This window comes from Elephas maximus, chromosome 20 (assembly GCF_024166365.1).
Source record: "Elephas maximus indicus isolate mEleMax1 chromosome 20, mEleMax1 primary haplotype, whole genome shotgun sequence".
Lineage (NCBI taxonomy): Eukaryota > Metazoa > Chordata > Mammalia > Proboscidea > Elephantidae > Elephas > Elephas maximus.
Window position 1 is genome coordinate 61,702,914 of NC_064838.1, and position 14,489 is coordinate 61,717,402.

Genomic DNA, 14,489 nt, shown 5'->3' on the forward strand with positions numbered 1-14,489 from the left:
TGAGACCGATTGATGCATCTTAGATGGCCGCTTGTTAGCATTTAAGACCCCAGATGCCACATTTCAAAGTGGGATGCAGAATGTTTTCATAATAGTATTATTTTGCCAATTGACTTAGAAGTCCCCTTATACTGCTGCAGCCATTTTTTAAATGATCTTGAGCAAAATTTTGCTTGTGTGTGATATTAATGATATTGTTCTATAATTTCCACATTCGGTTGGATCACCTTTCTTGGGAATAGGCATAAATATGGATTTCTTCCAGTCAGTTGGCCAGGAACCTGTCTTCCATATTTCTTGGCATAGACGAATGAGTACCTCCAGCGTTGCATCTGTTTGTTGAAACATCTCAACTGATGTTCTGTCAATTCCTGGAGCCTTGTTTTTCGCCAGTGCCTTCAGAGCAGCTTGGACTTCTTCCTTCGGTACCATCGGTTCCTGATCATATGCCACCTCTTGAAACGGTTGAAAATCAACTAATTCTTTTTGGTATAATGACTTTGTGTATTCCTTCCATCTTCTTTTGATGCTTCCTGCGTCGTTTAATATTTTCCCCATGGAATCCTTCACTATTGCAACTCGAGGCTTGAATTTTTTCTTCAGTTCTTTCAGCTTGAGAAACGCTAAGCGTGTCCTTCCCTTTTGGTTTTCCAGCTCCAGCTCTTTGCACATGTCATTATAATACTTTGTCTTCTCGAGAGGCCCTTTGAAATCTTCAGTTCTTTTACTTCATCAATTCTTCCTTTTGCTTTAGCTGCTCGACGCTCAAGAGCAAGTTTCAGAGTCTCCTCTGACATCCATCTTGGTCTTTTCTTTCTTTCCTGTCTTTTCAGTGACCTCTTGCCTTTTTTCATGGATGATGTCCTTGATGTCATTCCACAACTCATCTGGTCTGCGGTCACTAGTGTTCAATGCATCAAATCTATTCTTCAGATGGTCTCTAAATTCAGGTGGGATATATACTCAAGGTCATATTTTGGCTCTTGTGGACTTGCTCTGATTTTCTTCAGTTTCAGCTTGAACTTGTATATGAGCAATTGATGGTCTGTTCCACAGTGGGCCCCTGGCCTTGTTCTGACTGATGATACTGAGCTTTTCCATCATCTCTTTGCACAGACGTAGTCAATTTGATTTCTGTGTGTTCCATCTGGCGAGGTCCATGTGTATATGTTCGTGAAAGAAGGTATTTGCAATGAAGAAGTCGTTGGTCTTGCAAAATTCTATCATTCGATCTCTGGCATTGTTTCTATCACAAAGGCCATATTTTCCAACTACTGATTCTTCTTCTTTGTTTCCAACTTTCGCATTCCAGTCACCAGTAATTATCAGTGCATCTTGATTGCACGTTCGATCAATTTCAGACTGCAGCAGCTGATAAAAATCTTCTATTTCTTCATCTTTGGCCCTAGTGGTTGGTGCGTAAATTTGAATAATAGCCGTATTAACTGGTCTTCCTTGTAGGCGTATGGATATTATCCTATCACTGACAGCATTGTACTTCGGGATAGATCTTGAAATGCTCTTTTTGACAACGAATACAACACCATTCCTCTTCGAGCTGTCATTCCCAGCATAGTAGACTATATGATCGTCTGATTCAAAATGGCCAATACCAGTCCATTTCAGCTCACTAATGCCTAGGATATCGATGTTTATGCATTCCATTTCATTTTTGACGATTTCCAATTTTCCTAGATTCATACTTCGTACATTCCAGGTTCCAATTATTAATGGATGTTTTCAGCTGTTTCTTCTCATTTTGAGTTGTGCCACATCAGCAAATGAAGGTCCCGAGAGCCTTAATCTAAAAGCTCCACTGAAACCTGGTCGGCATCACAGCAACACGCGAGTCTCTACTGACAGGCAGGCGGTGGCTGTGCATGAGGTGCGTTGGCCAGGAATCCAACCTGCGTCTCCTGCATGGAAGGTGAGAATTCTACACTGAACCACTAATGCCCCTCTATGTGATACTAGTTCTTTATTTTTATTCTGCTTTTCAAACTATGATGCCAATGAATTTTGTGTGTTGGCGAAGGGGTAAGCTTTAGAACCCTTCCCTCAAATAAAACCCTGCCTCTTTGCGCAACAGATAAAACAAGTTAAAATGGGCCTCATTCGAATACCCTCCACTACTACTGGGTGCCTCCAGGGCTGTGTGGCTCCCCAGTTCTCACCACACTTCTCAAGGCATGGAGGCTGGGGCTATAGGAGTATCAAGGCCCTCAGAATGCAGGGATGCCAGGTCTGCCATGCACTCCCTCATGGCCAGTGACAGGTGCGCTCTCATTTCACAAACTCAGTAGCTAAATGTGTTATCCGAGGTCTCCGGCCTTGGTGACCACACTATGCTACATTCTGTCACACTCTTCAGTGAGGAAAAGACTTGCTGAGTTCCCTGCTTTTTGTCTTTGCAGTTTGAAGGATGGGTCTGAGTGTCTATTCAGCAGACTCAAGGGCAAGGGGTGCTAAGTGATAACGCACCCACTAAAAGTACTTCAGGTTCCAGACTTCTTATCGTTAAGATGATTGCAAAACTCCCCAACTGATCTACAGATTCAATGCAGTCCCTACCAAAATCCCATCTGCCTTTTTGGCAGAAATTCACAGGCTAATCTAAAAATCCATTTGGGCTAGTTTATTAGTTTAACATTAGTTTATTTATGGAGGGAAAAAGTTATATGCCAAGAGTGATGGAAAAATTCGGGAATGGTGATGGCTGAACAATGTAGCAAACATATTTAATGTCACTGAACTGTACACATGAAGATTGTTGAGATGGCAAATGTTTTGTCACCTATATATTTACAACACACACACACAAAATTGATATGAGGACCCAGAATAGCCAAAACAATCTTGAAAAAGAAGAACAAAGTTGGAGGACTCACACTTCCTAATTTTGAAACTTACTACAAATCTACAATAATCAAGTTTGTGTGATATCAGCACAAGGATAGACATATTGATCAATGAAATAAATTTAGAGTTCCGAAATAAAGACTTACCTTTATGGTCAACTGATTTTCAACAAGCGTGACAAGACAACTGAATGGGGAAGAGCAGTCTTTTCAACAAATGGCGCTAGGACAACTGGATATCCACAGGCAAAGTAATAAAGTAGGGCCCTTATCTCATACCCGTCAAATCGATTCTGACTCATAGTGACCCTACGGGACAGGGTAGAACTGCGCCAGAGGGGTTCCAAGGAGCACCTGGTGGATTGGAACTGCTGACCTTTTGGTTAGCAGCCATAGCTCTTAACCACTACACCACCAGTGACCTCATACCACATACACAAATTAACTTAAAATTGATCAAAGACCTAAATGTAAGAACTAAAAGTATGAAACTCTTAAAAGAAAACATGGGCATAAATTTCATAACCTTGCAATAGGCAACAGCTTCTTAGATATGATGTCAAAAGTACAAGCAAAAAAAATAGGTAAATAGGATTTCATCAAAATTAAAAACTTTAGTGCTTCTAAAGGCACCATCAGGAAAGTAAAAAGACAACCCACAGAATGGAAGAAAATACTTGCAAGTCATTTATCTGGTAAGGGAGTTCCATCTAGAATATGTAAAGAATTCTTACGGCTCAATAATAAAAAGACAATCTAATTTTAAAACGGGCAAAGGATCTGAATAGATGTTTTTCCAAAGAAGATACACAAATGGCCGATAAGCACATGGACAGATGTTCAACATCATTAGCAATCAGAGAAATGCAAACCAAAATCACAGTGAGATACCTCTTCACATCCAGTAAGATGGCTATAACAAAAAGACAGACAACAAGTGTTGACAAGGGTGTAGAGAAACTGGAACCCTCACACACTACAGGTAGGATTGTAAAATGGTGCAGCTGCTGTGGAAAAGTTTGGCAATCCCTCAAAATGTTCAACATAGGGTTATACGACCCGGGGGATGTAAAGAGGGAGAGCCTACCCCAGGGAACTCACAGTCCTAACAGTCCTGCCACACACCCCCAGTTCCCGACTCTCACCCCTTCCATTCCTATGTATATACCCAAGAGAAATAAGAATATAGGTCCACACAAACTTGCATATAAATATTCACAGCAGCATTACTCATAATAGCCAAAAAGTAGAAGCAATCCAAATGTCCATCAGCTGATGAATGGATAAACAAAATGTGGTTAATACATACAATGGAGTATGGTTCAGCCATAAAAAGAATAAGGTACTGATTTATGTTACAACGTGAATAAACCCTGAAAATATTAAGTGAAAGAAGTCATTCCCAAAAGACCACATATTGCATGATTCCATGTACAGATAAGAATGTCCAGAACAGGCAAATTCATAGACACAGAAAGTGGACTGGTGGTTTCCGGGGGCTGGTGTGTAGGGAAAGATGAGAAGCGACTGCTTGAGGGTTTCTTTCTTTTTGGGGTGATAAAAATGTTCTAAAATTAGACACTGATGGTTGGTTGCACAACTCTGTGAATATACTAAGAACCACTGAATTGCACACTTAAAAAAGGTAAATTTTATGGTACATGGGGAATTCCTGGGTGGTGCAAACGGTTAATGCACGCGGCTGCGAACCCAAAGGTTGGAGGTTTGAGTCCACCCAGAGGCACCTCAGAAAAAAGGCCTGGCAATCCACATCCAATAACTCAGCCACCGAAACCCTATGGGGCACAGCTCTACTCTGGCACACAGGGGGTTGCCATGAGTTGGACCAGTTGCCACATGGCAACTGGTATGGTTTATGAATTACAGCTCAATAAAGCTCTTTTTTTTTTTTTTTTAAGTTATTTCAGGCTCTTCAACCAGAGGACCTAAAGTTAACTTTCCAGGTTGGCCTGTGGCTTATCAACCTTTTTGAATTATCTGAAGCTGGGGTGCTTTTTTTTTTTTTTTTTGCTCTAAGCTGGCTTACTGCTGCCCTGCTGTGGTTTTAGGTCACTAGCCTTTACCCACTTGAGTGGATCTTACCATGGGAATTAGAAACGGACCTCTGTCTGGTCACACCCACACAACAGAGGCTCAGGAAAAGCACGCTGATCCATCAGTGATGGGGGGGTACCTACAAAACCAGGACAACGTGACGGGGGCAGGGGGAGATAAACTAATGGGACCGACTTCTCATGTAAAGAAACCTACACCCCAAACGGGTGCTGTTCTCATTCAGTTTAACTTCATCAGTTCATGGTTACTTGGGGGCTCAGAATGTCTCTGGTAGCCCACCTTCGGAAGGGTCTTCATGGGGAATCATGTAACTCATCCTTTGTCTGGTGCTACTGAGGAGATGTGGGGGGAGATCCTACCCAAGGGAACTCACAGAAAAAAGGTCCCAAAGAGTCTCCCTACCCTACACCCCTTCCCCTCCATCCATTGTCTCACTGCTTGGGGAGGGGATCTCATAAAGCCACCCAGGAGGGGAAGAACTGACTCTGCCCTGGGGAGGGGGAGAGCAGGGCAGGTAATATGAGGAGAGATGTATAGTGACAGACAGGGAAAACAGTCTTAGAAAGCCAAATGCAAAAAAAATTACCAGAGAATGCTACATATGAAATGAGCCCATTATGTTAGCTTTTAAAGACACTCGCAGGTACACACATGGAGAAACATATACCCATAACTTTCTCATAAACATTCTCTCTGGAAGCAATCCTGGGACTACCCCAAAAAACCCACTGCTGTTGAAGTTCCAACTCACAGCAATCCTATAGGACAGAGCAGAACTCCCTCAGGGGGTTTCCGAGGCTGTACTCCTCAGTTAAGCAGACTGCCACATCTTTCTCCCATGGACCCGCTGGTGGGTTCAAACTGCCAGCATTTTGGTTAGCAGCTGAGCACCTAACCACTGCACCACCAGGGCTCCTAAGTCTGGGACTGGGGAGGTGAAATTTCATTTTTTACTCTACAATTTCTGACTTGTTTGCATTTGTGTATAATAAGAATGTAATCAGGATTTCTTGTACAAAAAAGTATTCTTTTTTCTACCCAAAAGGGGAGGAAAGAGGTAGACGCCATTGGTTCTGAAAGCAGACAAGCAGGAAAGAGCATTCCAGTAGTGCAGCAAAGATGTGAAGGTAGAAAAGCCCCTGGGAGACCTGGGGGACTGTCAGGTTCGGCTCGACTAGAGAGCCTGGCATGGGATTTGGGGTCAGCATGGCTGAAGATGAGTCAGAATGGCGCAGAAAGGCAACCAGGTAGCAAGGGTGTTGCATGCCCCTTAGGGACAAAATGCCATGTGTAACATGGGACACCTGCAAGGGGGGCTGAGGAGATCAGAGTGAGAGGACAGGATGCGGGTCATGGTTGGGCAGGAGGTCTCAATGGTATCTCACCTCTGGCTTTTCTCTCACAATTAACTGACCCCCTACCCCATTATCCAGACCTGGTTCCTAATAAGGTTGTCTCCAAAAAGGATAGCACCCGGTCCTGGTGAGGTCTCCAAATATGAATGAAGAACGTCTGGTGTGTTTAAGTACAAAGGGGGGTTGGCATGAGTGAGGTCAGGCCTGAGTCATTCACATAACAGCAGCAGCTTGTTGTTAGATGCCCTCGAGTTGGTTCCAACTCATAGCAACCCTGTGCACAACAGAACGAAACACTTCCCGGTCCTGCACCATCCTCGTAATTGCTGCTATCTTTGTGCCCATTGTTGCAGCCACTGTATCAATCCATCTCATTGAAAGCCATCCTCTTTTTTGCTGACCCGCTGTTTTACCAAGCATGATGTCCTTCTCCAGGGACTGATCCCTCCTGACAACATGCCCAAAGTATGTGAGACGTACTATTGCCCTCCTTGCTTCCAAGGAGCATTCTGGTTGTACTTCTTCCAAGGCAGATGTGTTCATTCTTTTGGCAGTCCATGGTATAGTCAACATTCTTCTCCAACACCACAGTTTAAAGGCGTCAATTCTTCTTCGTTGTCCAGCTTTCATATGCACATGATACAGTTGAAAACATCATGGTTTGGGTCAGGTGCACCTTAGTCCTCAAGGCAACATCTCTGCTTTTCAACACTTTAAAGAGGCCTTTCACAGCTGATTTGCCCAATGCAATGTGTCTTTTGATTTCTTGACTGCTGCTTCCATGGCTGTTGATTGTGGATCCAAGTAAAATAAAATCCTCGACAACCTCAATCTTTTCTCCATTTATCATGCTGTTGCTTATTGGTCCACTTGTGAGAATTTTTGTTTTCTTTATGTTGAGGCATAATCCATACTGAAGGCTGTGGTCTTTGATCTTCATTAGTAAGTGCTTCTAGTCCTCCTCACTTTCAGCAAGCAAGGTTGTGTCATCTGCATAACGCAGGTTGTTAATGAGTCTTCCTCCAATCCTTATGCTCCGTTCTTCTTCGTACAGTCCAGTTTCTCGGATTCTTAGCTCAGCATACGGATTGAAGAGGTTTGGTGAAAGGATACAACCCTGATGTACACCTTTCCTGACTTTAAACCATGCAGTATCCCCTTGTTCTGTGTGAACAACTGCCTCTTGATCTATGTACAGGTTCCCCATGAGCACAATTAAGTATTCCAGAACTCCCATTCTCTGCAATGTTATCCATAATTTGTTATGATCCACACAGTCGAATGCCTTAGCATAGTCAATAAAACACAGGTAAACATCTTTCTGGTATTCTCTGCTTTCAGCCAGGATCCATCTGACATCAGCAATCATATCCCTGGTTCCACATTCTCTTCTAAATCCACAGGCATAGAGGTTACGATTCACAGCACATATTTTGGGGGGACATAATTCAATCCATAAGACTCCACTAGTAATGCCAGAGCTGAGGCTGGACCCCAGCAACACAACTACCACTGTATAATCTCAGCACATTCCAGCTCACCTAAAAAGCAGCCAGTGCACTGGATCACACCAACGTCCGGGAAAATATGACTGAACTCAGAACTGGAGATGAATTCAGGGCTTGGGGGTTCTATCAGCAAGAAGAGCAAATCCAGACCCATAAAGCCACCATACGCTGGCTGGGAGTGTAGGCAGGGTGCTGAGACAAGGAGTTAAGCTGGACTGTTAAATAAACAGCTTAGCGGAACCAGGTGAGGCATCACAAACTGCCTTCTCTGTCCTCATACTCCAGTGGCCAAGTGCCCCAGCCTCTCTTTCTGGAGCTTTCTGGTTTTGATTGGGCCCCATGTCCAGTTCTGTCACAACATGCAGGTCCACTTTAGAAAAGTTAGGGGCCCTGTCTGAGCCAACTGGGAAATGAAGGCAATGACCTCTGCCTTTTTGTTCCGTGGCCACCCCGAGGCCCTGGGGCATCCACCCAACATCCCAGCACACCCTCACTGTACACCGCATTATTGAGGCACGCAGTGTCCCGCGGGAGCAGGGCAGCCTCTGCCTCCCAGAGCACGCGTTCCATGGGGATGCACACTAAGGCATCAGAGAGACACAGAAACAGCCATTCCTCCTGACATCACTGTATCCCAAACTAATCTTCCAGAAAGACCCTCCTCACCTCCAGCTCTCCTGATACAGCTTGGCAAAGCCCAGGAAGACACGTAGTTGGCAAGTTATTCACCTCTCTACAATTTCCTCGTCTGGAAGATGGGCTAATGAGTGGGCTTGTTTCACACGTGGTTGTGGAGATTACATGGGGATGCAAGCACCAAGCCCAGCACAGATTAACTGATGATGATTGAGGGGTCACTGTGTCAGTTCCCCCTTCATAGTACACTCCACCACACACACACACACACACTGCTATAACCAACGAAAATCTTGCATCATCTCATAACTTTTTCTCTTTATCATGCTCTTTGCTTTTCCCTTTATCCCACCCACCCCAACAGGGATGACTGCTAGCCATCCGTCTCTGTATGTTCTTAAATGTCACTTTTTTCAAGAAGCCTCTCTATCACACCTCCTCTCCAGTATTACAAATGAGGAAACCAAGACTCAGAGAGACTAAGTTCTTGGTACAAAGTCACACAGCTAATTAAAGGGGTAGAGTCAGGCCTCCAACCCAGATCTCATGTCCTTAACTCCTAGGAATTTTACACTGTGTTAAATAACATCAATTGATCAATCAATCGAGAGAATGGGATGTGTGCATCATCCTATACATTTTCAGCTCTTCATTTTTTCCCATGGAAGCCCTGCTAAGCAACTACTTTCTCTCTGGGTGGTTCCCTCTAGTTGATGAGATGGATATAAGTCAACAACACAAAAAAGAAGGCATCCATGGACACCACAGGGGGGTGAGGGAGTCTTGCTCTGTGTAGGGTCTAACCCCAGCAGAGCCTCCTTGGCTCACACTCACACCCCAGGTGCACTCTCAGGAAGCATCATGACTCCAGGCTCCATCCTCTGTAAAGGAAGGTGCAAGCCTTCTGGTCGACCATCACGGCAGTCAATGCCAAGGTCTTCACCCAGCCACATCCTCTGTGGGCCTGACCAAACTGGCTCATTTCCTCTTCCCCCACTCCAGTGACAGGCCATGTCCAGGGCTCAAAAGTTGACTGGCCATACCCGGAGCATCTCCACAACCTTAGGCTACATATACTTGCAATGGTCTCCCCCAGCTATCCACGTGGCTGCTCCCTCACTCATTCGGGTTTCTGTTCTCATGCCACCTCCTGAGAGAGACCTTCCTGACCTAAACCAGCTCCACCTTCACCCCACTCACTCTGGATGGCCTTAACCAGTTTCATTTTCTTCATAACACTGATCACACCACCTGCCATCATGTCATAGACATTGGCTATAATCTGTTTATTGTCCCTGTCTACCACTGGATATAAAGTGTACAAGGGAAGAGCCTGACTGATGTGTGGCCAGAGTCTGGCACAGAGTCACCCTCCATACATGCTTCTTGAATAAATAAGGTAAATAGACTAAGTGGTTAAGGTTCATGTGTAGATACTACCACAATTAGGTAGTCCTCTCCAGTCTTTTTTTTTTTTTTTTAATGTATATCTATTTTATAAGGAACACTGGTGGCACAATAATTAAGCACTCAGCTGCTAACCAAATGGTCGGCAGTTCAAACCCACCAGCTGCTTCGCAGGAGAAAGATGTGGCAGTCTGTTCCCGTAAAGATTACAGCCTAGGAAACACTATGGGGCAGTTCTGCTCTGTCCTATTGGGTTGCTATGAGTCAGAACTGACTTGACGACACACAACAACAACAGCATGCATTTTGTAAATGAACAAACTATTTTTACCACAATGAAAAAGAAAGCAGACCTTATCTCCACACTGGTGACCTCCCAAGTGGAAACTGAACTGACTCGATAATTTAGAATCAAGTATGAAAACTGTTCGTTTTTCACTCCAAGTTTCAACCTGTACGGGCAAGGTGATGTGAATCAGAGTACTTAAGCAAACCATTAAGAAAACAGATGCAAAGAGTAAATTTTTTTAAATATAGCTAGTCTTGCAATTGATAAATTGATTAAGGAATGATTCAGAAAAAATGACTCAGGGAAAGAACAGAAGAGTGAGAAAGAAACATGTCCCTCCCACCTGCCCCCCAATGCAGTTACTGTCACAATGGCCTTTTCACTTGATGCATCTTCGCCTCAGGTCCTCTCTGGTGACACAATTCAGTAACATGCTCAGTTTTGGTCAGGGCCTCAGGAACCTCAGTGATGGCACGGGAATAAGGACAAGTAACTCTCTGGGATGGATACTGATGGATGAAAGGATCAGAATGCAAAGCCATTATCATGCAGAAGTTTGGGGGCCCATTTCGTCCACATCAGAGTGGGTACCGTGAATATGCAGTCGGCTCTCCATATGTTCAGGTTCTACATCCTCAGATTCAACCAACCACAGATCGAAAATACTTGAGAAAAGAAACAAAGTTCCAAAAAAGCAAAATTTGAATTTGCCACGCAGTGCCAGGCACTACACTGAGTCCACGCAACCTAAGTGCGGTACAGACACCCGCCGCCGTAGCCTTCGCCATCTCACAGGTCCACGGTCTCTCTCCAGCACTCTTTGAGCATTGTTCGCCTTGTGTCTCGGCCGTTCGCTCCTTCTGTTGTGTGCATGCTTTGTTTCTGTGAAAAATGGCTCCTAAAAAGCAATGGAGTGGTCAAAGCCATCCCTCTGAGGCTCAGTGTGAGGGGCTGAGGAGGGTGAGAGGGAGGAGTGTCAGGCTGGGAGGGGATGGCTGGCTAGCTCTGGAAAGCGCTCCAGCCTCCAGAACTTCAGGATCACGGTGAATTGGCATCAGCTGAGGCCCAGGCAGCATCTGTGTTCCCAAAAGAGCTCCAGAAACTCATAGAAGAGAGAGTCTCCTTTCCAAAGCAAGTCTGCAATTGTGACAAAACAACTATTTACATAGCATTTACAGTGTTAGGCATTATAAGCAATCTAGAGATGATTTAAAGTACACGGAGGATGTGCACAGGTTGTATGCAAAGACCATGCCATTTTCTATCAGGGCCTTGAGCGTCCTGGGTTTCTGGTATCAGGGGGCTCCTGGAACCAATCCCCAGCTGACACTGAGGGACGGCTGTATCTGGCTTTCTGCACCCATGTCCCTCCTCCACTGGGTCATGCTATCTCTGGAGGACAAACAGTTACTAGGAAGAGATGCTGCAGAGGTGATTCCAGCTGGAGGTTGAGCCAAGGGACCTGAAAAGTCACTGTTAACCCTAAGTTCCTGCCTAACAGCCAGGTCTTTTGCATTTCGGTACTCTCAAAAGCTCTCTGGTCTCATCTCACTTCACTCAACAGATGCTCATGCATTCTGCCACTTGGGAGTATTTATTGAGCATCAACTGTGTGCCAGGGTCCAGAGTTCAGTGCTGAACAGGGGAACACCTCTGCCTCTTGGATCCTACATTCTCCTGGGTGGATGCAGACAAGACACCCACGAACAGTTGATGAATAAGGTAACTTCAGGTAAGTACCATGAAAACACAATACAACCAGAGAACATGACAAGCTGACGGGGGAGGGGACTGCTTACAACAGGGTGGTCAGAGAAACCTTCTCTACAGAGGAGACATGTGGGTCCAAGGGCAAGAAAGTGCCAGGCACAGGAAGAGCTGGTAGAAGAGCGTTCTTGGTGGAGGGAAGAGTAAGTGCAAAGGCCCTGAGAAGGCTCCTGACAACCTGAGTTCAAATTTTCATCTGAATCCCATCCTGATGTCACTACCACTGGTCAACAGCCAACATCTATGGCCTGTCCTCTCCTTCCCCATTGACCTGTTTACCAGTTTCTCAAGTCAAAGCAGACCTGATTTTTCCACTGGAAGCTGTGCTCTGAGCAAGGGCACATCATGGCCCCTTAAAAACCCAGGCCTGCCCCAGACAAGGGGTGAGAACCCACATGCCCCATCACTAGTTCAGGGTCCATTTTGTGGAGTACAGACCTCCTGGAGAATATAGTGAAATGGGGGTCCCTCCTGGAAAAACATAAGCCCAAGCTCTGAATGTCTCATGTATATCAGGAGGTTCCCAGGGTCCCAGGTTCAGAATTTCCATGGTTACTACCACCAAGAAGAGAGAAGCTAATCTGGTGCAACCCAGGGAGACCCCACTGGCAGAAAGGACAAGGATGGTGACGACGTGGACAACTAGTGGAGGTGAATGAATGGGGGGCAGGTCCCTGGGTCCCCAGATTGAGATTCGCCACACTCACAGAACCTGGAGGATGTCAGCCTGTCAGGGGGCCCAAGAACTTCAAGAAACGCCTACTCCATTTCAGAGAGGCAAACATCCAGTCACACCCCAGATTTTCCAGGGAAGGTCCTGGAGACCCCATTTCTCACGCATGCCTTTGACAAAGGCCATCATCTCTAATCCTACATTCTGAGATGCAACCTTGCACAAGGCTGAGTAACCCTGACAGATGCAAAGCCAAAGAAAAGGGGTTCTGCGCTGAAGGGGCCACCAGAGCTACTCTGTGAGCAACATCAAGCCCTCCAGTCCTTTGCAGAGAAAGGGTAAGGAGCAGGCATCTGCACACCCACTTCCTCCAGGAGCGAGGGCTGTTGATGGCCTGTTAGACAGATGTCTGTAGTAATAACAAGAGCAGCTAACAGGTAGAATCCATGTACTGGGCACTGTTGTAAGTGCTCTAAACTTACATAACCTTTTAAGGTTTCTATTATTGCCCCATTTTACAGATGAAAAAACCGAGGCATAGAGAGGTGACATAATTTGCTCAAGACCACACAGCTAAGACAAAGACACAGCAAAGCCCTCCTCTTCCACGTTGCAGGGAAGAAAGCACTTATACCTGGGTAGTGCGTGAAATGCTTAAAAAATAACTCTGTGAGTGCATTCAGGACAACTACTGTTGAGCACTTCTCACAACTTGCCCAGTGCTGAAGCCAGCCTGGTTCAGCCATAAATCGTAGGAACCAGCCACTCTGTTCCCGCAATGATCAAAGCAACGACGAGGCCGCTGATAGTGCGAGCGCAACTCTGACCCCATGGCAAGGCCCACTTCCACCCAGCTCGGTTAACTTCCACCCTGAGAAAGCGTTTACGCGTCTCTGCACACGAGGCACCAACATTCACTTTGGCGTAAGCCACTCTCACTTCCATCTCGGGACACATCTCGGGACCGTCTAGCAGCTCAGCTTTAAAAGATGCAGCTGCCAGCAAAACGGCTCGGGCAGGCCGGATCGCGGCCGCCGCCCGGAGCGCTCAAAGTCCCGCTGCCCGCGCGAAGCGACCCCCCCCCAGGCGAGCCACCTCCAGCAGCGCACGACGCGACGCTGACCTGCGGGCCCCCATCCAGGGCTGGGGAGGCGCAGACGGCGAGGGCGCCCAGGAAACCCAAGGGAAAGGAAAGGGGCTGCGTCCCGGGACAGGTGGCGCCACCGTCCCCGGAAGCGGCCCCGGGAGCGTTCCTCTGAGAGCTGCCGGAGGGCCCGAGTCAGGGTCTCCAGCCGGGCGGCGGCCGGCTCGGGCTGGCGGAGGCACTGCCCACCTGCGCCGCGCCCACGTGTCAGGGCGCCCCCGTGCGCTCCGTGCGCCGCCGCGGACACCGCGACCCAGGCGAGAGCGACTCGGAGGTGGGGGTCCAGCTCGGGGTGGTGAATCAAGGCAGGGGGAGGAATCTAGCCCAGGGGAGTGTCAGCTCCGCGGCGTCCAGCCGGAGGGCGTCCAAGCCGGAAGGCCTAACGGGCGGGGAGGGGGCTCCGGCCGGCCTCCTGCACTCACCTCTGCGCCCGCGCCGGCTCGGCCCGGAGGGGCAGGGAGCGCACGGCAGCACCGGCGGTGCGAGCGGCGGCAGGGGCGGGGGCGGCTCCCCCGGGCGCGGCAGGGGCGGGGCCGGGGGCGGGGCTCGGCCAAGCGGGGGCGGGGCGGGCCGGGGCCGGGGCCGGGGCCGGGGCCGGGGCCGGGGCCGGGGCCGGGGCCGGGGCCGGGGCCGGGGCCGGGGCGGGGGGCGGGACGGCCCGGCGGGCCGCGTGGGCCGGAGGGCGGGCGGAGCACCCCTAGCGCGCCCCAGCTGGGTGCGGGACCAGGGCGCGTCCACTCCCGGCGTCTGTGCCCCGTCCCGCGCCCTGGGTCTCC

General features: G+C 47.6%; 1 protein-coding gene across 2 annotated transcripts in view; it reads right to left on the reverse strand.

Annotated features, from left to right (window-relative positions):
* ARHGEF3 (Rho guanine nucleotide exchange factor 3) overlaps positions 1-14,215 on the reverse strand; it is a 356,437-nt gene extending 342,222 nt beyond the window's left edge. The window contains exon 1 of one of the 2 annotated variants that reach the window (XM_049862260.1): positions 14,136-14,215. The gene's annotated coding sequence lies outside the window, so the exon portion shown is untranslated. Of the gene's footprint in view, positions 1-13,902; positions 14,108-14,135 lie in introns of those variants that run through there. The other variant, XM_049862261.1, reaches the window with a different exon arrangement.
* Positions 14,216-14,489: the final 274 nt, after the last annotated feature.